At 40.0% G+C, this 25332-nt stretch overlaps 1 protein-coding gene across 2 annotated transcripts in view; it reads left to right on the top strand.

Moving 5' to 3' along the window:
- The first annotated feature begins 1667 nt into the window (after nt 1-1667).
- PDE5A (phosphodiesterase 5A) overlaps nt 1668-25332 on the top strand; it is a 105587-nt gene continuing 81922 nt past the window's right edge. For both annotated transcript variants that reach the window (XM_030946940.1, XM_030946939.1), the window contains exons 1-2: nt 1668-2284; nt 4402-4491. The gene's annotated coding sequence lies outside the window, so the exon portion shown is untranslated. The remainder of the gene's footprint in view (nt 2285-4401; nt 4492-25332) is intronic.

Here is a 25332-nt window from a genome sequence, read left to right as displayed (position 1 = left end):
TATAAATAGCAAAAATATCCTGGATATCATCTCCACTATTTTAAAAACATTGTTTTCATAGAGAACAGTAACTAAGAAGAAATCTCAGGACATCAAGTATCAGAATACGTGCACATTTGTCACTGCCAAGAGGTCTTTCCAGGGGCCAAAGCCATTTAATGTTGCAAAGGTGTCACAGTGGTCTGCACATTCTCTGCCTGGCTCCTGGATTCTCTCTCATCATATTATGCAAGGGGAGAGCTGAAACTGTGTTGATAGATAGCCTGGAAATGCAATAGGTTAGACAAGGTAACAAAAAGCACTGTCCTAGCTCCAGGATAAAAGGAAAATTGCATTTAAGTAGTTGTTTATTTCCAGCCTGTTTGCAGATGGACTCATTTTGCCATCTTCTGCATTGCAGTTTAAGAGTGTCCAGGACAGACTGACCTCTACAAGGTCTCTCTATTTGTTTTCTAATCTGCTTCCCCACACAGCACAAATCCAAAGTGCTAGAGTTCTATTATCTATGCCTTAGATAATAGAGATAATAGAATATGCATTATTTTAATAATTTAAGCATTTCTTTATTTTGGTGGAGTTCCACATTTGCCCTCTCTGATGAGTACTGCCTGAGAAAAGCTGGGATCTTGGACCCTTTTCACTGTTTTGATAGTATTCAGAAGATCCTTCAAATCCAGATAAAACCAACCAAAGATCTCCATACTTGTTGTTCCTTACATTTTTTGTATAAAGTTTCTAATGCAGACAAAAATTGGAGTGGTTAATCAGATGGCATGGAGAAAGCCCTAGCTCCATAACATGTGAAAAGTTATAAACCCAAACTTCAATATCCAGGTTGAAATTTCTTCTTCTTTGACTTGGTAATTAATTTTTTTAATTAAGTTTGGTAGAAAATAGTTCAGTCATTTTTGGAACAGACTTAGTGTGGGGTGGCTTCACCAACATTCATATTTTTCATCTGTTTTCTGAAGAGCCACGGCAATTTATAAGAGGAGCTTTAAATCTGGCAGTGAGACAACACCCAAGTGAGAATGGTATCTTTGTCCCTAGGAAATTCCATTCCTAATCACCCATGTCAGAAGTTACAGAAAATCCTGGTTGGTATTTACAAAGGAGAACCACATTTTGCTTTTCTGAGTGTTTCAACAGGAGTGTGCAAGCCCTGAGCCTGCTGAGCCTCTTGTCCTGGACAGGTACTACAAGACGGTAGGCACAGCTCAGGGCAGGTTTATCTTGAACAGAGTTTTTGTTTTCTTACAGCAAAACTCTGACATAAACAAAAATGCATAACAGGGAAGGAAAAGCTAATTAGGAATTAGTTGGATATTAGAGACTCCTAACATTATTAGACAGCATTAGAGCCTTTGAAACTCAGCCTGCACAATAATAATTTCCCTAGAACTTAAGGGCTTATTCTCCAGTTGTTCTAACTCAGCTCTATTAATATCACTGGAGTTACATTAGTTTGCCCTGACTAATATCCTTTAGTTATGCAGACAAGCAAATAAAATTACTTTAGCTGTTCTTTTAAAGTCATTCCCAAACACCATCTGAAAGGCTCCCTCGGTACAAAAAACAAACCCCAAACACAGGACCCCGACGCAGCCCTGAACTGGCTGCACATTCCATATTGAGGGTCAATAGGAGTTTCACAAGGATACCCTCGGTCACTGCTTCCTCACAGCCACTTCAGAGGGAGGGGAAGAAAGGGTTTGAAAAACATTCCAGATTTCAGCTGAGTTTCTGTAGCTGTGCAGACACAGGAGTCTCTGAAATGTCCGGAGGGACAGCCCCAGCAAGCCTGTGACCTTCTATGACAAACCGGACTATGGCATTTCAGAAGGGATTTAGCTGGGATTGTTAAACATATGCCAAAAAGAGAACTGCTTCTTGGATTTTTTCAATCAAGTAGCACTATATTTGGACTGGAAACAGCCTGTGGATGAGCAGGAATAACCATTAGAAGGCAAGTGAAAAGTTTCAAGCAGATACTACAGTCAAGGAAGAAACAACGCGAAGGTATCTGGGCAAGTTTCCATACTGACTGAAGCAACACTTTTCCCATGACATCAGACTCAAAACAACCAATATATTATAGTCCATATGTTGATTAAGGAAAGCCCAAGCCGTGCAGAGCCATGCACCAGCCTTCAGAAGAGCGGCTGAACAAAAGCTGGATCGCCTGCAAGCCATGGGAGTTAATCAAACAAATAAAAAGCCTCAGGTTTTCAGGATAAGGCACCTGGGTCAGACTTCTCAGCACGATGAGGTTGTGAATCCTGAGGTAAGACTGAAAGCAAACTGCCTGGGTCAAAGCTATGCAGTCTGACTAGATGATAAGGGCAATGAGTAAACAGTGCTTTGAATATGCAGCAGCCAAAAGGCTCAGAAAACTGTGAAGTTGGTTGCAGAAAACGTGCTCAGAGAACCTGGAGTTCTCTACCTACCTGAGGTCATACGGCATTTGCATGAGAAATTTGGACTTTGGAATGGTTTGCAGTCAGAGTTCAGAAGAGCTTTTGGCAGGTTAAGCATGTTCCCAGTAAGATGATGCTGAGGATAAACATGCAAGAGAAATACATAAATGCTGTTTTCACAAGAATAGGGCTGCTTTCTTAGAACTGCCTGTATTTTAGGGAGGGAGGCTAGAATGCAGTCCTGATGGGATGCCAATACAATCCATCGAGAGCAGTTCGTAAATCACACAGCTTAGCAACTGAAAAGGACATGGTACATTTTCAAATGTGAAATAAGAACAGAACCATGTTCCTCAGGAAAGAGGTACTTGTTTAGCATATACTGATGCTGTTTACAAAAGGACTGGGAGTTTAACTCTTTGGGTAAAATGGCCTAATAATATAATAATTACTGCATGCAGCTGAATTCACTGAGACATTTTATCAAACCTTGAAGTATCTGACCCATTGATCCTCCATAATAAGGAACAGGAGGGCACCTTTGATCTTTCTCATGGAATTTAATGAGTCAAAATTAGAAAAGAGCCCTTTCAAATGAGGACAAATTTGACTAGGAGGATAACTAGGCAAATTGTTATATTTTAATTGTATTTTAACAGAATTATCTAAGCTCATAGGTTTAATAGTCACAACAAATCAGGAAATAAAATGCTGCATTATTGTCGATGGTAGATTAAAGTGGCAGAACATAAGTTTATGGAAGTATTAAAGGAAAAGAGCATTTCTTTTGTTTGCACAGTGCTGAACACATTCACAAATCGAGCAAGAAATGCCTTGCTCCTTAGCCGGACTTGCAAAAATGCAATTTACTTAATGACTTTTTTTCTATTTGAAATTATGGATATAGTTAAAAGAGTTGTTTTCTAGTTCTGTACATCCATTTTTATTCCGTTATACTGTTTCCCAGTGCTCCAATCCAGGAATTACTTTTTTAGTGTCAAACCTCACAGTGAAAGTCTCAGCTAAAAAGCCCATCTATGTAAACAAGTTCGGCAACCACAATTCTTCATCACTCAATTTGGGTCTCGGAAGCCATTTCCTTCAAGATAGATCCTTGTCCACAGGGATTTTTAGACAACAGTAGACTAAATTAATCCCAGGTATTGTCAAGAAAACAGGCACTGAAACGTGCTGCTTCCAAATAACAGCAATCCTCTGGAGACAGATGCTACAGCAAGCTGTTATCTGTCAGGAAGATCCAAGACCCTCAGCATTAGTGATGAGCTCCCACAGCTCTGTGGGCTTCACTGTACATCTGCCACAGTTCTTATGGAACACACAGTCATTTAAAAATTGAATTTTCCTGCCAACTGAGGTGTGTTAACATCTGCCTGTTGCTGCTGTGCTGATCATCAGGGCCTAAATCCTAAGGGAACACTTAACAGCTTTCTTCACAGATCTCTCAGTTCTGCCTTGCAGGAAGCAATGGTGGCATATTGGCCAAACTCGTCGCATGAAAAACACAAGGGTTTTGAAGAGGAAGAATTGCACATCTTTATAAGATTACCTGGATTTTAATTATCAGATTTGGTCTCTAGGTCCAGTCTGAAACTACTGGTGTAGAAATTAAGGACCTGCCATTGTTCCATACTCACTTGCAAGTTACTCAGGGTATAATGCACATCAATGCTTCTTTACAACTCCAAATAAACACAAAAGGCAATAACACTGGGTGTTTAACAGCTTACCTTAAGATATAGCTAACAGCAACTTGGCTTTCACTCATGACATCCATTCCATAGGTTCATGAAATTCTAGAAGGAAAAAAAAAGTTAACTAGTCAGGCAGCCTTACCTAATCCTTAGGAAGCCATTCCTGTGAAACTATGGAAAACAAATATGGGTAGTCGGACAATTATCAGCCACAAAAGTTATCTTTTAGCCCTTGCTCTTGATTTTAAGTTGCTGTTGTACATTCCCCTCAGTGTGAAGAAAGAAGAAGGGAACCCAGCCAGACCCAACCAGGAAGAAACATTCTGAACCTGGTGACAGGGACTTGTGTGCAAGACTGACAGGTCAGTCATGTTTTCAACAGTGCTACAATTCTGGGCTTTGGTGCTTAATTCCTGATGTATGGACAAGGGATGCAGAGGTAGAAACAGACATGGTGCAGTTCAACTTGCATTTACTGAACTGCACTGAGTACCCATTCCATAGGAAAAATCTACCCTTCTAGCCTATTGTATGATTGCATTATTAGGATCTCGATTAGGATCTGTATAAAGCACTGATCACTATTACAAACACTTTGAAGGATCCTTCTCTACGTTCTTATTCCAAACTCAGGCAAGTAACCTCTGCTCATTTAACAGTAAATTGTTTCAATCACAGCAAGAACCTTTTCCATTATTAATCAGCACAGATTACCCCAGTATTTGTTTCACTGGATGCACGTAAGACATCTCTGTGACTTTGTTTTGCTTTCAGTAGTTACCCCACTGGCAATTAAAACTTTTCGGCTCCACAGATCACAGTTTCCATAATCTACCTAGAAATTCTGTGAAACTTACTTCAGTGCAAATGCCAGTATGATTTAATAGAAAAAACAGAGATTTTCACATTTCATCTCCTTGTATATTTTATGCACATGATTGCTTTTCAGATAGTATTTATTTTAGTGTAGGAAAAGCAATTGAGTGGCAGTAAAATGTCAGGAAGCACTGGGCAAAGAAATGTTCTGCTGGGCTGAAGCAGTTGTCAAACATGTCTTCTCAAAAATCCTGAAAGCCATGTTAGCTGCTACATCTCAGTTTTTGTGCACCTCAGCAGTTCTTCGCTCCGGCTGGAAGCATAAGCTGCTCACAGCATTCCGAGTTTGGCCATAGCCACGGCGTCCTGGAATTGTAACACTGTATTCTTTGGGGTCTATTCAATGCTAAACTAAGTTTCCAAATGTTTCTTGGCTCAGCAGCCACTAACTGGACCTTGAACTTCCCATTTGTATTCAGTGGCGGGGGGCTAAACCTGCCATCTGTTTTGACAAATGTTTTCTATTGCCTCTGCATAGCTGACACTACAAGGCATATTAGAAGTTTAAATTCTCTCTCTGACCCATCAAGAATTCTCTAAGTCCTCAGAAATCCCATCAGAACACAGCTAATTGTAATTCTGTTTGCAAAAGATTTTAGCTTGTCATGAGCTGCAGGTCTTAATATCTTCCTAGCTCCATATCACTTGTTCTCTGAGCATCTGCCTACTCTTCATTCCTTTGGGGCAAAAATCTTCACTGAGTGGAAAATCATAGCTGCAGGCATTCTGGGGGAAAAAAACCCCAAAATTAAAAAGAAGCATCACTTCTACTTGCGTCTTCTTCGCTTTTCTCCAGCCTGAAAGTCCCAGCTCTTGGCAGAACCAGGAGAGTCAAAGGCGCTTGATAAGGGCTGCAAGTTATGATATTAATAAACAAAGAAGGTGTCCAGAAAAAAGTAGTAATGAAAAGCTACAGTTCTTGACTTTTAGTGAGCTTTTCTAGATTCTGTGGAAAATATGTAATAATCAGACACAATTGGTCTTGCATAAATTGTCCTACATTATGCCCTACACAAGATGTGCATTTAAAATATTTGAAATGGAGCCGAATAATTAATTGATGCTACCACTACAAGAGAATAAAGGAAAGATGAAAAAATGAGGATGCCTTGGTAAATGAGCTAAGTTTGAGCAGATGAACCATGTCAGCATGGAAAAATATTCTTATATCATTCATGTCACATGTAACAAGACATCCTACCTGTGATTGCTGCTGTGTGCCACAGAGCCACTGTGCACATGAATAAATCTAATGCTCTGCAAGACATCCAATTAACTTCAAAATATTTGTTTTCAGATCTGTTTCAGATGGGAAATTTATCCACACAGATGTAGCTGTCACTTTTTACAGACTGGACTGTCACTAGCAGATTGTAACTAACAAAAACCAGGAGAGCAATATTCCACTTTTTCCTCTATTGCCTCCTCTATATGCTCTTTTTCACATGGAGCATTTGGGTTCCTGGTCATACTGTAGGTTCAGCCATTGTATATGAGCCAGGAGTCTGTGTGAAGGGTCCTGAGAGATTCCCAGCCTTCCCCTGGCAGCCACCCACCCTACCAGGGCACAACAGAGAGGTTTTGCTCTTGCCAGATGCATTAGTGGTGTCGGTGCCATCCTGTGCCCCACAAAGCATTAATGGTTTCCAGATGTTGACTCACAGGGTGCTGACACAACTCTTGCACCATCAGAGTATCACACAATGATATTATGAGAAGTTTCAGAAACATGGGAGAATTTTACAGAATTTGGAATCTGTAGTGACAAGAAGAGCCAAATACAATGCTGCTGTAACAGGGAACTTGTTCAGCATTGCTGCCTAGGATCTTGTCCAGATCAGGCTGTGCTGCAGCACCAGAAAGGGAGCAACCTTTGAATTCACTGTGCAATTTCTAGCATTAGTTATCATTCCTGAAATGCTGTGTAATTACTTAAGTAATATCATGAATAAGTATTAGTAGCTAGGTCTGGTTGAAAAGGATACATTCATTTTATATAAAATAGTGAAACTGCATTTTCTCTTTCAATGTATTTGAACACATCAATTTCCTTTCTGAAACAAAAAATTCTTCTATGTTTGCCTTTCCTACTTGTCTTCACTTACAAAACCACATTGAGAGAAGAGAAAAAAAATACAGGAAAATTTTAAAACTGCTCATATCACTAATTTTTTAATAATAATCAGACCAAATGATAAAAATTTCTTTAGGAAAAAAAAGACTGGCAAACATAAAAGGATAATCTAGAATTTGAAAATACAACAACAATAGTATTTAAAGATTTGAGACAGATTTTAAGAGGCCTGATTGAAGCTTCTCCTAGCATATGTGAAAGTTTTTAGAACCTGGGAAACCTGCTATTTCCCAGAGATATCATCTCAAATATAAAGAAGAATATAAGGAGTTCTTCATTTATCCCATTTAGAAATTATTCCCTCATCTGTGAAAGCAGAGACAACAACTCTGTTGGTATAAATGACAATAAAAGCAGCTGCTGATTTGTGGCTGTATGTGTATTTAAAAAGGTGACCATGTAACAGCCTGTAAACACAAAACATGAGAAGAGGAGGGGAGCCCAGTGATAGTAACCATAAAACATTTAAAGGGCAAAACTAAGAAGAAATATGATTTGATCTGTTTTAGTCCATCTGACATTTTTATATCCACATTTAACTAACAGGTCATTAATATCCACACAAATGTAAGCAAGGGAATTTTGAGCCGAGATGTCTTGTTCAAAGCAATAAAAGCTTTATTCACACTCTGCTTGTACCTCAAACATTTCATAACTTGGCAGCCCTGAACAAGCACTCTGAGAGCCGCCAGTCCAATTGCACAGAACGGAATCAGTCAGCATCTGTTCAAAAAATCCTTGCTCTGCTATGGAAAAAAGCAATTATCATTAAAGTTTTTCCCTTAGAAAAATCTGGCTACACATGAGGGGAAAAATCAGATAGCAAGCTGAGTGCAATAGGGAGTTTTAATTTTCCCTTTTTGCCTTCTAAGTAGAAGAGATTCCTTCAAGTGAAGTCCTTTTGCAGATTATAACTTCCTAAAGAGCCACAAGAGGATTTACTCATCCAAGTTCCCTTAATACAGTCCTGTCCTATCCCCAAACATTCTTAAATGCTGAGATCAGCAGATAGCAAGAACACATGTCAGAAGAGACGTGTTCTTTTTCATTCAGAGGAAGATAACAGGGAACACTTTTTCAAGTTAGCTATTTGCAATTTGTCAGAAGGTCTCAGCTTCCCACTTCAAACAATGGTTTCTGCAGCTGAATTTCTTTGTGCAGACTGTGCTTCATAGAAAACAGAATATATCAGAAAATAAGGAGGATTAAAATATTAGAACAGTATTTTTAGCAGCATAGTATTTTTAAGAAATTTTTCCATTTTATTGACAAATCAAAAGGGAAAACTTGTTTCTGAGATGACCATATTTTTAAAAAGAAAACCAAAGAGAATCCCAAACAGAATTATGTTTTCCCAACTCTAAATCAATTTGCTTCATGACTTTTAAGTTTGTAAGGAATATTTCTATAAGGTTTGCATTTAGGCATGACTAAAGTTGTGATTCTCACAATACTCATAAGACTAAAAATGTCAGTGTTCCAAATATATGCAATGATTAAATCTTCAAGAATGGCTTCACTGGCTTTGAGGTCTCCAGCTCTGATTTTCACAGCTTTTTATTCTAAAAACAGCACTATGGAGATGGTGCTGGAGTGAGTCTCATTTTGAACTGGGCTGAAACTAGTTAAGGCTTCTTTTATTTTTTCCCATGCTAAGGGAAGGATCCTATACCACCTAAATCTCATTTTATGGCCTGTTGGGAGAGTCTCAGTGTTTTCAGTGGCAACAACAATTTTAATGCAGCAATTTTTAAAAATTAAAGATTATTCCTGAGGGTCTTTAGCACAATAAACAAATGTCTTTGTTAGTATAGAATACACTGCGTGTACACAGAATTACTGTAAGACAGAGTTGGATCACCAATAATTCAAAGAAAAGGATGCACAAAGAAGAAGCTGATAGGAGACACAGGCCAGGTTTGGGAAGCCTGACTGAATTAACAACATGACTAATGGTGTGAATCTCAGAGGAGAACACAATTTTGGGAAGTGCCACTTTAAAGGTGACTGGTGAGAGCAGGAAAACTGATGACTTACTTTGTCAAAAACATCTCTGAATGCCCATGCAAGCAGAGAGCATTTTCAGGATGTATGAAAATCAGATTGTTTTCTGGGCTGACATCAGTCACTGTCCGTGGATCAGGCTGTGGGTTGTGTGTGCCCTTGGTAAGCTCATCTTTCCACAACTCCAAAATATGTTGTGTGATATTGTGGCCATAGACATCCAGTTCAGCAAATATTATTCAAGGTCAAACACTTTGAAACAATGTGGAGACAGCCACAGCTATCAGAAAAGTCTGGGTTTAATTACAGACTGCTCACATAATTGATATCCACATCAGATTACTTCGGGTCCATGACTTCCCTTAACATTTCTGTAAGGAATGTGCTGTGTTTAACAAACTTAGCTCATCATCTGTGATTTCAGTTTTGCTTGGAAGTCCTCTTGAAAGTTTGACTGCACTGCCACTTGTACATGCATTTTCTCTCTGTTAAATGCTAAACTAAACTGATTTGCTTCAGACAATTCCTGAGGCTAAATTTCTGCAAGGCTCTGGGCTTTCCCTGTGTTAAAAATTAATGGCCTCTCCTACTTAAAATCTAAAGCGGCTTTTAGTCACAGGAAGTTTTTCATGTGCCAATGTTATCACTTAAATAATCTCTTCTCATAGCATTTACCTTCTGTTATGTAATACGTATGACACATCACCTGTCTTCTAATTTATTAGCCTAAATATAACAAGCTTTCCCATTTTTTCTTATGCTGCCAGACAAGCTGGTAGATTCCATCAAGCTATCTTTAATATTTCATTTTTATGTTTTTCTACCATTTTCAGTTTCCTGCCAGGTATCCAGAATGAGTTTTGTAGGTAAAGTCTGTGGCAGGACTTTCTGTCTGTGGCACACGGCAGGATATACATAGATCACCAGTCCCAGTCAGGAAGAAACAAGAGAGCACTCAGACTTCAGGATCTAAGTGAATTCAGAGTAATATCAATAAGTCAAAGGTGAAAATAAAGTCATCTCTTTTCTTTACAGAATTTATCGAGTCTTATCCTGAAAATTGTTGCCCCTCAGTTCTCTTGCTGTTCTTTGAGACATGTTCCTGCAGGAGAATATTTTGTACCAAATGATGAGCTCATGTTGAGAGCAGCCCCCAACAAAATTTCCAGATGGCATATGAATTATAACCTTCTATCATGGACTTAACAAGCCGTGGGCTGCTGGTAGTTGTCACTTCCAGGTTTCAGTGCTGTTTATATGCCACTAATAAAACCTGCTGTTCTTCTTAATAACGAAGCAGAAAATTTTAATTTTTAAGGGATACACTTGGCATCCTATTTTCCTTATCCCTCCTATTACATTCCTCCCATGACTCTTTCCTGTGCTTTTCAAACATAATCAGCAATAGGTCACATCTTAATATTTTATTGAGATTTTCTTCATACTCTTTTCAAGCAAAATTCTCTGAGGGAAGAACTACACGCCAAAACCCTTCTGCTATATCTGTTCATTACTGAGAAAAAAAAAGTCTTTTCATGGTTATTATTGTGAAGCAAATTCAGAGTCCCTTGTGAATAATACGTAAAGAGAATGTGCACAATATGAAAATGCATTTAATGTTCTATTATATTTTAGCTGCCTGTTAGGTATCTCACCCCAGCCAGCAATTTATAATCATGTGCAAGAGGCAGCTTCCTGAATTTTGCATAGTTCAGAAATAGCAAAGCAGAAACAGCATGGTATGGGCAATTACTTTTAAACAATATTAGAGCAGTGCTTAGTGGATCAATGCAGCATCTGCAAAGTTCTGCACATTAAGAACTCCAAAGCCTCCAGACAAGGCTCTGAAGAACATGAGCTACATGAATTCAGCCTGTTTATTGCAGAGATTTTATTACATTAGTTGTCAGATAATTGTAAAGCAGACATTGGAGTTGGGTTTTCCAGAGCTGCTTTCCAGAAAGTTCAGGGTATATAAAATAAACCCTGCTTGAGTGAGCAGAAACAAGGCCCTGGTGTCAGCAGTCTCAGCCCAGGACTCCTGTGCTTCCCCACAGATTTAATGGGAGCACTCAGCACCTCGGGCTGGCAGGGATGTGCTGCTTCCCGTCCTCAGACCCGTCCCTACGGATTAGGAGGGCCCCAAATGCAGGGAGTGTGTGCCAAGAGAGGTGAGGGTGCTGAAAGGCACCCCTGGAAGGTGAGGATGTGCAGATCTCCCATCAGCAGCATTCAGGACAACAGGCCAAGGTCATCCTTCATAACCACAAAGCTGCCTGGCCAGCACATCTATGGATGGGATCTCCAAGGAAGTCACTTTAACCTCAAGGCCACACGTACAGCTGTAAAACATCCACATGGCCTGCAGGGAAGGCTCCCTCCTTCAGCCTTAAAGGCATTTCCCAGCACAAAGTGCAGCTGTTTGGGGTTTGTGCTGGGAACAATTTGGGAGTTACAGCTTTGAAAAGCCTTCACTTTTTATAGCTATTTGAAAAGTAAATGCAACTGGAACTCACCGCGGAGAGGTCAGCTAACCCAGCAGTGTGGTTTGCACGCTTCCTCTCGACACACATCAAAGGCAAACCCAAACAAAAAGGCTTTTCTTTGCACTTATAATTGGCACTGGGCAGAGGCCTGTTCTCTTCTGCAGGCCCCTGAAAGAAAAGTAACCTGATAATGCAAGCTGGAGGCAGACAATTCAAAAGAAGTCGTGCACCCCAGCAGCTACACAGATGCCTGGCATGGCAGTGACCCCTCCAAACTGCTGAGAAAGTAGAGGAGAGAGGCAATTCAGAGCAGGTGACATCAGCACAGCCTGGCAGCTCCAGGAGGGACAGTGTCACTTTGTCACCAAAAGCATCCCCCTAACAGCCAGCTCTGCTCAAGCCTCGGTCTCCTCACCTACATGTAGGAAAAAAGTAATCCTGGCTCCAGGACAGATTGTACACCATGGACTTGGATCCCTAAGTTCCCAGTGGCTCTTTAGGCTCCAACTTAATATTAAACCTTTTTCTCAGAATGTTAGTCATGTTTAAAAGACAAATATTGCATGAACGCATATGAGATTCCAACATGCTACAGCCTTCGTGCAAAGTAGAAATAAAATCCCAGTAAAGCTAATTTTGAGACTGTCTCCCTCTCAATTTCTGGGATTAACTCCTGCTTTGCCTTTAGAAATCTCTTCTCTGACTCCATGCACTAATACAATTGGAACTATATGTATGTTGCATCTTAAGATGTATGCACAGTACATTCCTTTAATCACACATAAGCTTCCTGAACTGTATTATTTTTCATCTGTTTTTTGAGTAAATAATACAGAAAAAATGCTGTGTTCTTCCAGTGTTTTGGAATGTGTATTTTGGGGTAAGAAAGTATTATGTTGGATTTACTGTACTTTGGTACTTCTGTCTCAGTTACTCAGAATCAAACCCAAATTCCCCCAGCCAGGGGGAGGGTGGGAATCACAGTAACCCGGGGTTACATGGTACAAATGATATTTAATTTACAGTTGGCTATTATCAAACAAATCCTGCCATCAGTAAGACAACCAATCACTGAAGGATACTAACCAAATTCTGTATTTTCTGTGAATTAAATCAGCTGTCCTGACTTTGTTTCCATACACTGGCAGATGTTATATGCCTACTGAAATGGTATTATTGCCTTTAAGTTACAGCATTTGGTTCTTCAGCGTATTTTGGAGCAACTGCATTCAGAACAGCACAGTGTAGGTTTTGGAGTATTTTCCATAACGTTGGTGATTTTAGTCAGACTTTAATTCCTGCAGGAATGGTGTTATTTCATTTAAGAGGAACATCTCTGCAGCAGCTCTTCTGGCAGAGACAGCTCCTTCAGGAAACTCTTGTTTCCATACATATTGGGTCAGCCTCTCTCAGGGGTCAGTCCTGCAAACTCTTTTTGGGCCTAGGGAAAGCAGTGTTCTCTTTCTTTTGGACAGTCAAATCACATAACTATAACCCATTTCTTCATGTTTTTTGATAATTTAACTCCCTCCTTTTGCATACTGATTTTTTCTCACGGATTTTTGCTGTGAACAGGCCGTGAAATATTTTCTGCCTTCAACACACATCACAGGGTAAGACCTGTCCTTAGCAGAAGGAATTTTCAGACTTTCACATCCTATTCAAACCCCTCAGATTTTCATGCAAGTAGCTTCAGCAACTACTCTGATAACACCAAACTTCCTGAAAAACATACCAGCCAATAGAGAGAGGTTCCCCAAAAGTCTCATTCATTGACCCAAAAATTATCATTGCCCTCACTCTCTCAGATGTTTGAATCCCTACATAATCCAAATTGCACAGAGCAAAAGTAATCCTGTGCTCAGAGGAACGCAGAGCTAAAAGGTCACACAAATCTCAAACTATGCTGCCTCAAGCCTTTCTGCTTCCAAAGGAGTGGCTAATGACTTGTTCTTTGGGAAGACTGGAAAGAGTTCAAATATGAAGGCGTGATTAAGAGAAGAAAAATCTTCCATACCAATTACAGCTTCTACGCTTTTGGCCAGCATCCATAACCCAGCTTCCAGGGGCAGCCCAGTGACTTTTCAGTTGCCTTATGCTCCACAGGGTCAAAAGGATAGATACATGCTATCAGCTTGCTATTTTATAAGCTGGAAAAGAGAGAAATTGGATGGGCAGGCTGCCTCGGAAATTCTTTTGGAACATAATTGGCACTAAAAGTTTTCCCAGAAGAAAATGATTCAGGTTTCAAAATTTTCTGAGATTGAGGACTGCACACAAGTTATGCTTCTCTCCAGCTTATCATCACTACTGTCTCCAGTGCCATCACAGTTTCAAAAAACCTTCAAAACACAGGAAATTAGAATAAAGTAACAAATTCCAGTACTTTTTAAAGCACCATGCTCTGCATGCTCTCATTGGGCAGCCTGCAGCTTTCCAGAACTTGTTAGCATGCTCTTCTCTCTGCATTTGTCTGCTGCCTTTTTGGCTGACACAGCCAGAATTGCTCCCATCCATCCCAACAGCATCCAAGGAGTTCTCCAAAGTGAGAGCTTGTGCATTTACTGATGGATGCCCAATGATGTGGAGAGTTTCAGATCCTGACAATGCCCTAAGTATTGCCAGGCGAGTGAGAAACATGTGAATATGTGGTGAGGGCAGGAGAATTTTAGTGAACAGAGCAAAGATACACAATGACAAGGCATTGTACTGCAATACTCAGAGCTGCAGGAATAAATGCAGAAATTTGAGAAGGAACCATCAGGATCACTGTTACAATTAGGTCCCATCCATCTTTCAGGGTTTGTCACCAATTCAGTGGATAAAAACCACAGCTCTCATGATTCTCCTTTGTGCTTCTGTAGGTTTTTTGCTTCACCTCCACATTACTTGACCCCAGGAGCAGTTCAAGGGTGAGGCAGGAGGAAAGGGTGCAGAAAGTATTCCAACAGTTCCAGCTGGAAGAACAGCTCTTCTGAGAAAATATCCATGTAGCTGCTGTAATTTGCATTAGATAACATCTTGTTCCACAAAACTCAGAGAAATGATCTCATTTCATTGATGTGATAAAAAGTAATTGGAATAACCCCTGCCTTTTTCTGCATGGATCATGAACAAGAAGAAATTGGGTCAGTGTTTGAGGTTCGACAAGCACTTGCTGGTTTTTCACTCAGTGGCTTTATACAGCTGTGATCAGCAGCACATTAGGGAAGAGTGGAGCTGGTATAGATATTTCCAGCTCACCAGCAGTAATAAGATCTGTAAGCATGAATATAAATCTAAAGACCTGACACCCAAATGGCTGCTTCTGGGCGTATTTCTATTTACTGTCTCAAGAGCCTTCTCTAATCTCTTGTAAAATTGTGCATCCCACTCAGATTAAGCCCTGGGACAAATTTCTTGTCTTTCCACTTCACACCCATGGAAATGATTTAGCTGCATTACACAGCAGTTCCAAGGACAGATATCAGAAATGGCAAGAATTTACCTAAGTAGCAAACAACCAGCACAGCCAATGTCACACACACCTTTAACTTAAGTGGCTGGACTTCAGTTTTCCCCTTCAAGCAGACAACCAAATACACAGTTTGCCTTAACAGAATTGAAGACACTTACAAGTGGAATTTCCTTTTGGATTTCCTTATTTCCTCACAAGAACACTAATACATTATTTCTCAATTACATTCTGTATTTTGGCACAGTTTAACAGAGTGGGAGGACAACAAACTTGGGTCCTGTGAGGGAGGAATACAGCAGGCAACGATCAGAACATGGATGTGACTGCAGCCCTTTGCCTTTTTTTTTCAAAGCAAAAGTTTGTCAGAAATAACTGGGAAATGGATAGTGAGAGGATGAACAGCCTGCAGGAAGACTCATAAGCAGGATAAACAACATAATGCAGGCAATAGCCAGCATGTTCTGCTATTTCTTTATCCATATTAAGATTCGAGTATTGATTACCCATGCCATATAGCACATTTTACAGAGTAGCTCCAGGAGTCCTCGAATCACAAACACACCCCTGAAATTCTCCTGAATAAAAAGACAGATAAACAACTATTCCTACAAAACAGCAGCAGTGGACCAAAACAAAGCTGAAAAAAAATAAAGCCTTCTATAATATCTTTTAAAATTGTTTTTGAAACAAGGAATGTTAATACATTAATCATAAGTTAAACTTCAAGTAAAAATACCATCAAGGAGTGTTGGAAGCTCTAACATCTAATATTTTAAGTAAAAGGCAAAAGGAAACTTTAAAGTTTAAGTTGGAATACAAATTTGCTTTGTGACTTGGGGCCATGTCTTGTCTCCTTTGTGCTTCCATGAGCCCAGCTGGAAAGTGTAATAATAAATTAAGAAACACAAAACCAAAAAGCACGCCTGCAATGAGATCCAGATGCTCCATTAAACTGCTGTTCCCCTTAAACACCTTCCAAACCATAGCTAAATAGAAATAAGCCTGACAGCTGGATTTTAGGCATGCCTGTGAAATCATGGAACAGTCTTAATCTGTTTTCCAACAATTAGAAGCTGCCATCCCTCTTCAGGAACTGGAACCACATCAGCTCCTTCCATCCATAACAAGGTAATTAGAACAGAACTACAGGGATGCCACCTCAAGATTAAAGGATCACACACTTCATGATTGTCTGTTTGTACAGTAACTTATTGTGTGGTTTACCTTGGCCAGGCAATGTGCATGCTGAGACTGCTGCGTGTTCATGAAATTCAATCTTTCCACTGTTACCATGTCTTTTCCTGCCTTTTTAATTCCCTGTCCTTTCTGAACTTTCTATGGGGTTTTCTCATCTTTACCTGTTTAGATCACACCATTTTAGCAAAGGCAGTGTGCTGTTATTGTATATACTTACAAAATGGTGATTGGAGCTGAACCTGGGCATACAAGAAATTATGCTCAAGTGTCATTATCTCAAGATGTTTTAGTCAGAGCTTTAGCCAGATATACTTTGGCTGCAAAAAAACATCAGCAGAAAATGGGAGAAAACTGTAAGACTGACATGTAACTAAAGACTGATACCATCATAGACACAGAAGAAATTAAACTTGCATGAATGTCTGCAACACCACTGCTTTGTGTCTGTAGTGTTTGGCTTTGTTGCAGCAACTTCTTCCCAGTATCACTTTTGTAGGAGGCATTTGCAGTCCACACTACAGTTTCTTCTCAGATGTTAAGGACATGCCTGTGAAACCCTGAGTGCTGTTGAAGAAATATCCCACTACTAATGAAAGTGCTCAGTTGAAGTGTGACACCTACAGAGGAAAGCATTCCTGCAAATGGATAAAGAGTTCCCAGAGCATCCCATAAAATGAGGAATTTCTAATGCTGACCTTACTGCAACTTGGGAGAAGGGCTGCTGAGCTCTGCTGGTGTCCTTTAATGCTATTTTCTTGCCTCAATAGAAAAAAATCCTAGTGAATAACTTTACCCCTTTTCTCTGGAAAAGTTACAGCCTCAGCATAGGCCAGAAGCAAATATGTCTCTCAGAACTCACTCCTAAATTATCGGTATCTCTCTTCTAGGTGAGCACAGTGCTCCACATGCTCTTATTTCTTATTGCTGGCAACAGGATACACTGGCTCCAGGAGATTTCAAGCTCAGCATAACTGCACATGATAATTGCCATTTTCTTTAAAACATCCATCACCACTTCAGTAGATTATCAGGCTCACAGCTGAAATAACAGAATGCATTTGCTTCCCAAAGGACACGGAGAGTGTTAAAACATGACATTGCTAAGTGGCAAATGACAAAAGACAACCAGGGGAATGGAAACTGATTCACACCACTGGAATGAAAAAACTGCAGTCACTGCCAGCGTGCTGAGATCCTTCAGCGGCCCCTGAGGCGTGTGCTCCATGGGAATATGGCTTCTCCATGCAATTCCCGGCAGCAGTGGATGGTCCTGCCCGGTCCCCCGGCGCAGCGCCACGGCTCATTGCCACCTGGTGGCTGAGATGTTTAATACAGCGCACCTCGACTCCTGGGCTTTGCACCGTTTCAGGAGGGTATTTCTAAGTTTACTCCCTCCTACAGATCAGGGCCTTCCCGTGGTATTGCATGGGAATGCATTAAACACCCACAGCAGCAACTGCAACTGCAGCTGAATTTCTGTTTACTAGAAATGTCTAAGGGAGCATGTTGCTAAAGTGATTCCCTGCTTCCAAAGCAATGTGAAATCACAGTATAAGTTTCCAGCTAAGGGTTACATGCAGCTAAGTACAACCACCTGAACTGGGACCTACACCTCAGCCTGATGCTTACATTTTATAACAATGAAAAATGTTATAGATTGTTCAAAATAAGGTCACAGGTATTTACTAAGAGACTTTCATCTCTGCTCTGCATATGGCTCACTAACTTTAAATTAAAGTGAAAGAATAAAATTGATGCAGGCAAAAAATGAGCTCCATTTTTATCATAGCCTGAATCTTGACCCTTAGAATCCAATACAGTTTTATTACAGCATCCTAAAAATTACTACATACCCTTTTGCATCTATATTTCTCAAGCTGGCCTACCCCTAACCCACTCCATCCAAAGCTGGGCAGCTGGATAGTTGTGGCCAGACAATTGCCAGTTCAGATGCCAAAAAAAGTCCTTTAAAAGACAAAGCCAGAATTGAATACCAAATTGTGCAAGTGCCCAAGCGAAAATAATAAAATCATAGGCTTGACCTTGCTCCACCCATTCATTTTGGGCAGAACTTGCCTACAAAAGTTAATGGGTTTGACCTCAGTTTCAAGGGATGAAGCTAGATGATGTGGAGCAGAGCCTTTGATGTCAGAAAAGTTATGCCTGGTTTACCCCAGCCTAGCCAAAGTTAGAATCTAGCCTGGGGGTAAAAACATCTTTTAAATTAGCCAGGCTAGTCCTCCCCTGTGCAGTTTTGTAGCTGCACCACCACAGTGGCTGTTCTCCTTTTTCTGTGGCTTGGAGTATTTCATTGTTTCCTGCTGACCACAGTGCAGGAGAGATGCTCAGGGTCACAGTTATCATGGGACAGTGAAGGGAGCTTTTCGTACAGACTTCTCATATGATCCCCTTTTCCTGCATTCTCTTCCAGATGTTTACATCTCCAGCTCAGCCGAACCAAGGAAACCCACTGGGTGGGATAACCTACATTTTCTGCAAGTCTAGAAAGTCAGCAAGTAGTTCTGAAGTAAAAAAAATATGAGAGATGAAGATACAGGTTGTATTTACTTTGGTGATCTTGAAAATTGGGATTCTCCTGCCAGCCAGAGGAATTAATGCAAGCCTAACTATTCAGGGAAGGAATATATTAGTGACAGAAGAGGTGATGAAGTAGGAGTAGAAAAACCCCCTAGATCAAGTGAATGGAAAGCAAGTTCATTATTGGTTCTGACTGCCAAAATATCTTCCTCTACCTGCCCCTGCTGATAATTTAGTAAATTGCATCCCACGGTGTTTTTTCACCCTGTGGAAGCACACAGAGCATTTACTTTCCTTTGCCTTGAAGCCCCAGCTCAGTGCAGGAAAGCTGAGTGTGCTGAAAAAGGCTTTCAGGCACACACTGGCAGATGCACAATTGTTGGTCACAGCACCTGGGGCCCAGCTCTGGTCCCAAAGCCTTTTGAAGGCTGCCTGGGAGCTGAACTGAGTGGCTGCACTGAGCACATTTCCCTGGGGCTCAACAGAGAGACACTGGGCAGGCTGGGAAACCTCGAGTCAGACACCAAGAATATGACTGCAAAAGACCACGAGCATCCTGTTCTAATGTCGACATTAGCCCTGCCTGGAGCAGAGGAATGGGACTAAATCACTTCCTGAAATCCCTTCCAACATAAATATTCAGAGATATTACCAACATCTTAAAAGTTCACATTTTTTTTAAACATTAGTTAAACACAAATAGCAGAACGGAACCTCTCCAGAAATAAGCTGTGCACTATTAATAAGCATACTGTAATAAAAACTTTAAGTGAGCCTTAAGTGACCATTAAACACATAATAATGCACTTTCCTACAGACAGCAATGAAATTGAGCACTAAACACTACAGGCAGAACAAAATCATTTAGAATAGATGTCTTGAAAGTTCCTTATTAAAATAGAAACAAAGGACATTTGTTCTCTCTACATGGAGTGCCATATGAAGAACTCATTCCCACATTTCTCCTAGACACTGGTTTAGCTGAAATTACTTGTGTTTAGGAGAGCAGAGTTACATATAAAGCTTCTTAGAAGTTGCAGGAGAGATCTTTGCCTAATAGAGAACACTGTAGTATGCTTACATGCTTTGCTTGCAGCTTTCCCAGTTAGCAACACAAAACACTGGCTAGACAATGAGGAAGTAATACTGTAAAGAATATTGTTTTCTGGCCAGGTAGACAAAGTTCCTTTTGTGATACCATAACCTTGATTTGTTTGCTTTATCACTGCTTGTGTGCTCTGCAGCTCTGTGTTATCAGACTTTTCCAATGATTTGTGTGACTTAGAGCATTCCTGCTGCAAGCACAGATTCATGGATGAAGCCTGCTATGGGAAGTGGAAAAGTCTCTCATCAGTTTTCTCAATTAATGTTGCTTTGCTTCATGCCCAACACAAGGCAGTCACTAAACAACTGCTTCCCAAGATGGGCAGATACCTGAGGGTGGGAATGGACTATACTATTTATCTTAATCAGACAAAACTCATTTGTCTCAGCCAGAAAGGCCAGTATTTCTGGCCTCTGTGACAGAGGTTTCAGACATACACCCCACCCCAAACAACCAAAAGTTGACACTGAGCTACATAAAATCTAAGAAAAAGTTCTTTCCATTTTCAATTTGATCAGCAGATGCATCAAACATTTTTCCCCCGCTTGGTGTCTCCCCTATAGGTCTACACCAGAAGTGAGGTGATGTACCTTGCACTTCCAGCCTCTTGGTGTTCTTTCTATAGATTAAGTCCAACTAGCCTTAATAAATAAATATTTCCAGCCTTGCTGCCTTCTCTGTGTCCTGCCCAAGTGCAATGACATCACAGCGACAGCTCCCAGCACTCCGAGATGATGGGAAAGTATAAACAGTGCTCCATCTGCAGTTCATTTGCTCTCCCTGTGAAAAAGGGACCAAAACAAGCTCTTGACTGATGCTTGGTTTCCACAGTTTGGTGGCAACAGCTCTGCAAATGAACTATTTCAGGCAAGAGCTGGTGGCAGTTATTTGATAAAACACAGCAGTGCTGATAATACATAAGGGTTTTTTTAATGTGGACTTTGTAAATGATAGGATTCAAGGACAAACTTGTCAGGTCAAATCTGCCCCAGGTGCTGAATGTGTAGAAGCTGAGAGGTAGAGATTACTGCAGGGAAGATTAATGGCACTATTAACATGACTCTGTGGAGCTACATAGCTCTGCTCAGAGGAAAAGTTTGGGTTGCAAGCATGGTAAATGAAGTCTGGGTATGCTCTAGGCATATTTTTGTTCCCTTCTGTGTACAGAGATGTTTTATTTCAGAGTTATTCAACTATACTCAAGCTGTATATATGAACTTTAAAATTACCACATTTTAAAAATTCTTTTAGCTAATGAATCAGTTACAAGGTAAAATCAGCAGAGGTTTGCATCAAAATATCTTCTATTTAACATTATCCAGCTAACCTGTACTGAAAGTGCAAAATACAGCAATATGTACAGCTACTCCCTGTAACACGTCTTCCATGCTGCTGCAAAGCAATCAGTGTGTGATATTTTCAATTATTATAATTTCAAATGCGTAAAAGTGAGCTCTGATTCTTTTCAGGAAAACCATTCTATAGCTCATCAGGTGTGAAGTACTCCTATATAGAGAACAGACTTTTTGTGTCAAACAATAAGAGGTCTTGAAGCCATTGTGGACAATATTCTTTCCTTGTGAAATCAGCCAAGACTCTTTTCATTTCATTACTTCACTCATTTACATTGGCTGAAGGGATGGCACCCAGGGGAGGCAGGGCCACCCAGAGAGAAGGGCAAAAAGTTTTTTGTTCCCCTGACTTTAATTCATCCTTCATTTACAGCTGGCCCTGTTCCTGCCAACACTGTCAAGAAAAATTTTGAGATTTGCTTAGAGGTTTTAGCTCATCTTCCTGTCATTCAACAATATCACTTTCAGGGGCAAGAAGCAGTTTTGGGGGAAAGGGGATTATGAGAACACAACCCAAACGTTCCTGAGTTTAATGGAAAGTTCACCAAATGCAGTTCACTGAGCTATTTTTCTGTCATCCATGAGTTTCCAGAGATGGATAAATGATTCAGTCAAACATAAACATAATAAATTTTGTAATCTGTTGAATAAAGGAGCCTTCTTTTTTTTTTTTTTTTTTTCTGATCATGGCCTGAGGTTCATTTGGGGTTAGTGGAAATGCACTGTGGTTACAGCACCGCATATCACCAGAGCAACATCCTGTTCCCAGGTCAGCCCATGAGGATTGCTCCTTGCAATCGGTTTGCAAAGTTCCTGCATATTCATGAGCTTTATTCTCTTCAGACTAGGCTGAACTCTAGCACTAACTCTGGAGACCAGGCTGTGAATATGCAGTACTCAGATTTCCCATCTGCAAAATGGCTTTCTTTACATCACAGAGGCATGAGAAGCATGAATTAAAATACTTCCCAGGTAGGGAGGGCTTTTGAAGAAAGGGGTATGTGAAGAAAGGGGCTGTGCAAATTCACCCAGTGTGTGCAGGGGTTCTTGTGCCTTTTGCCCCCACTAGAAGCTACTGGCATGTGATGTGTCCGTAATTGTATGGCAGGACTTCACTTTTGATCGAAGCTGCTTCTATTTGGGAATATTATAGGAAGGTGAAGAAAGAGCCTGTTGGTCATTAAAGTTCAGTTCTCCATTTATCTCTCAAGTACCTTGCAGAGCTCCTAATTGAAAGCATGAAGTTCTGTACTAATTCATTGAAATGTTTATTTTAGAGCCTTTTATTCCTTCTTTTTCCAGTGAGCAATGGGAATTGCATCTTTTGTTTTTACTAAACCTGTATTCATAATGGCAACCCAGATATAATCTCTCCTTTCCAGCTGGTAATTGCTTGTTGCAATCCCCTTGGACACACCAGAAATGCAGGATGAATGAAGGCAGCGATAATATTAAGCCCTGTGTCATGTTTTGTCTGGGTATGAAATTTCAGGATATCTGCTAAAACCCAAAATGGCTGAGTAACTCCATGCACCTCTCCTTTCCTCATAATTATTTACATGGAACCACCAGGAGACAGCATGTCATAATATCCATTCATTCTTGCAAACCCCAAACAAGGAGAGAGCTGAGCCAGGACTAAGTCAAACATACAGAGAAAGAGACAAGTACATCTGGCTGGGAATAAACAGCCAGCTTTTTGCTTCCTCTCCTGGAAACCTTCTTGACTTTTGTTCTATCTCAGTTTATCCTCTCAGAGATGGAATGGCCTGCTTTGGCATTTGTGTAGCAGCTCAAAGCATCCTCAGATTTGGGTGCCATTAAAAACTTAAATGTTCAAAAGCAAAAGCAGAACTGATTCTCAGAGCTGACAACCCATTGCTGTATAGATGAGCACAGGCTGAAGGAAAGAATCCTGATTGTATAATCAGTTCTCCATCTACAAAGCCAATACCAACAGGGGTGAGAATGATGAGCATTCCTCACTGCTCTTCTAATGTTTGAAGCACCCTGCATTGTAATGAAAGAGAGCTTGGGGAAATATACACAACAAATTGAATCAAACTGGAAATGCTGTTTGCCTCCAGAACAGACTTGGGGAATTAATGTTAGAAACCTTAATTTATTTTATCTGTCTCCCTGCCATGGTAACTTGCTGTGTATTTTTAAGTACAATAAAAAGTTCAGTTTATTCTTCTCTGAAGTTATTCTAATGGAGTCAGTCATCCTCTTTCAACAAAATTGCAACAGAACATCACAAAAACATTTACTGGGAAGGCTGAAGAATGGTAAACAGAGAGAGGCTTAGGATTTAATAGTAATATTTGTCATATTTGTCATAGATGAGTAGGTACATTCAGTTATTTCTACTGACTCTTTTAATCCTAAACTTATGTTCCAGACAGAGTTCTCAAAGATATTTTTACCAAAAGGAATGAATTTTCTCAAAATTCACTCAGTCACGTTTAAAAACTTCATATAGAAAAAACTGTTACAAGAAAGGTAAAACAAAACCAAATTTTATCTAATGTTTTAAAGAAAAAGGTTTCTCTGATTGTAATTGGTTATTCTACAATTAAATCATATACAGCAGAAACAGGAGGAGTATCTACAAGGTAAATGATACTAGAAAGATAAAATCTAAGTATCAGTGGTAGCTTTCAGTGTCGGTATATGGCCTTTATTTTGTTAATTACAGTCAGCCAATTAGCATTAACTCATAGAAATTAATTTTGTAATTTTGTAATTTGATGTTTCTTAGTTATAGCTCTCAGCTTTCTCCTGGCTAAGGGAACTGAGCTTTCTTACAGAAAGGATTTCCGAAGGTTTCCATAGTTCACAAATCCTGCAGCAGCAGCTCCATGTCTGCTCAATTACTCTACAGTTTAACTAAAACAGCATTTCAAGAGAAGGTGAGAGTTTGCTTTCGCAGATTTCCTCTAAACATCTGCCCAGACTCAATCCAGAGTTCTTCTGCTTTTAGCACACAGGCTTGGAAATAAAAAGCTTGATAGTCAAAAGGTCACAAATATGAGTGTTTTTCTAGAACCAGACCTGTGTGGATAGGCATTCACATGTACATAACTCTTCCAAATTTGAAAGAGCTCCCAAATGTGTAAAATTAGGAACCTTTTTTGTCTGGTGGCCTTGAATGAACTGGTCTTGCCCATAAACAGGGACCAAAGATAGAAGTTAACCATATTGGGAGGTTTTATATTTTTTGTGTAAGAAAACTTATCTTTCAGCTACATTTACCCACCTCAAACAATGAGATCACCACAAATGTATCTGCCTGCTTTGGGAGTAAATCAGACACTATTTATATCCACAGCTTTGAATTTTTACTGCCTAGTAACACAGGGCAAGACAAAGGAGATAAAAGAAGGAGAAAACAGTTCATAGCTTTCTGATAGTTGGTGCCTTTTCCCCATCCTGGAAAGTTTTACAAACAACTGTTGCTTATTGCTTCATTGGTTTGAGACCTCATTCTGAAATCAGTGATTTGAAATTTCGCTGGAAGACACTTCCCAAATCTGGTACTTAAGCCTTAATGATGGAAGAGTAATGAAAGGGCAGGATATGCATAGATTATGGTAAATAAATAGTATGATGTGCCAGGAAAAATGTGGCAGAGAAGTAATGAAAGACAAGTGTTCTACCAGGATTTAGTGAGTTCCATCTCAGACTGGCACTAGCACAGTGAAGTTCTCCCATTACTAACTCGAACAAATCTGCAAGGAACAAAGCTGTGAGCTTTTATTTTGTACTGAAAATGTTTTGAGAAGTTACTTTTCAGGAATTTATCACAATCAAAAACTACATTTCCCTGCTTGCACTTTCTCATTGTGCTTTTAAATTAAGGTAAATTATTCCAATTAGATATTTTTCTTAGGATTTTTTTTGCCATTTAGGGGGAAAGAGATGACTGTTCTGAGAAGGATTTAGTGCAGGCATTCAAGCTGTGCTGCTGGAAAGGGTTAGGAGCAAGTGAAACAGATCTCGAATGTCAACTCATTCTCTTTATGTTTCATTGTAGTCAAGCTTGGGTAAACCT

This window comes from Camarhynchus parvulus, chromosome 4 (genome assembly GCF_901933205.1).
Source record: "Camarhynchus parvulus chromosome 4, STF_HiC, whole genome shotgun sequence".
Lineage (NCBI taxonomy): Eukaryota > Metazoa > Chordata > Aves > Passeriformes > Thraupidae > Camarhynchus > Camarhynchus parvulus.
Note: the sequence above shows the minus strand (reverse complement) of the source record. Positions and strands in the feature narration are given on the sequence as shown.